The sequence below is a fragment of the Cynara cardunculus genome, unplaced genomic scaffold (genome assembly GCF_001531365.2).
Source record: "Cynara cardunculus var. scolymus isolate 2C unplaced genomic scaffold, CcrdV1 Un_Scaffold_2289, whole genome shotgun sequence".
NCBI lineage: Eukaryota > Viridiplantae > Streptophyta > Magnoliopsida > Asterales > Asteraceae > Cynara > Cynara cardunculus.
In genome coordinates, this window is record NW_020201036.1 from 45161 (window position 1) to 45952 (window position 792).

The window sequence follows — 792 nt, forward strand, 5'->3', positions numbered from 1 at the left end:
GAGTTGTATTTAAGACTTTGTCTTAAATGCTTATATATGTAGTATAGATATATATATATATATCTATATATGCTACAGGAAGTACCCCATCGGGACAGAAGTGGACCTTCTACAAAGGTAGATCAACTAACATAACAACTCGAGACGCTGCTTGGTGACGTCAAGTGCCCCCACAGGCTCTAAAAACATTGTTGAAGAATAGATTCGAAAAAGAAACAAGTTACACTACAAGAAAAATGATCTTTAGAGAAGCTTTTCTTTTGTATTTAAAAGTTTGAAAAGCTTCTCTAAAACCTTTAGAGAAGCTTTTTACTTCCGTTAGCAACCTTCCCTATATAACGGTAGGAGAAGGTTTTAGAGAGGGTTTTTGAAGGGTATATTTATGTTGACATTTACAGAAGCTTATTTTAGGCTTTGGAAACACTTTCAAAGCGTATCTAAAGGTTGGCCAAAATTTTTTGAAAAGCTTCCCTAAAAATATGTATTAGTGACGTTTTTTAGCATCAATGACAGTTTTTAAGCGTCGCTAAAAGTTACCTTTAGAGAAGGTTTTTAGAAAAGCTTCTCTAAAGATGTATGCTTTAGCGACGCTCATCTGCAAAGCTTCTCTAAAGGCATGATTTAGTTACATTTTCCTTACCTTCTCTAAATGTTATGTTTAGATACAAATGTTCGGAACGTTTGCTAAAAGTATAAGCTTTAGTTACACTCTTTGTAAACCTTCTCTAAAAGGGTATATGATATTATTTATATATATACATATATATAGTTCGAATTTCAGCTATATATATA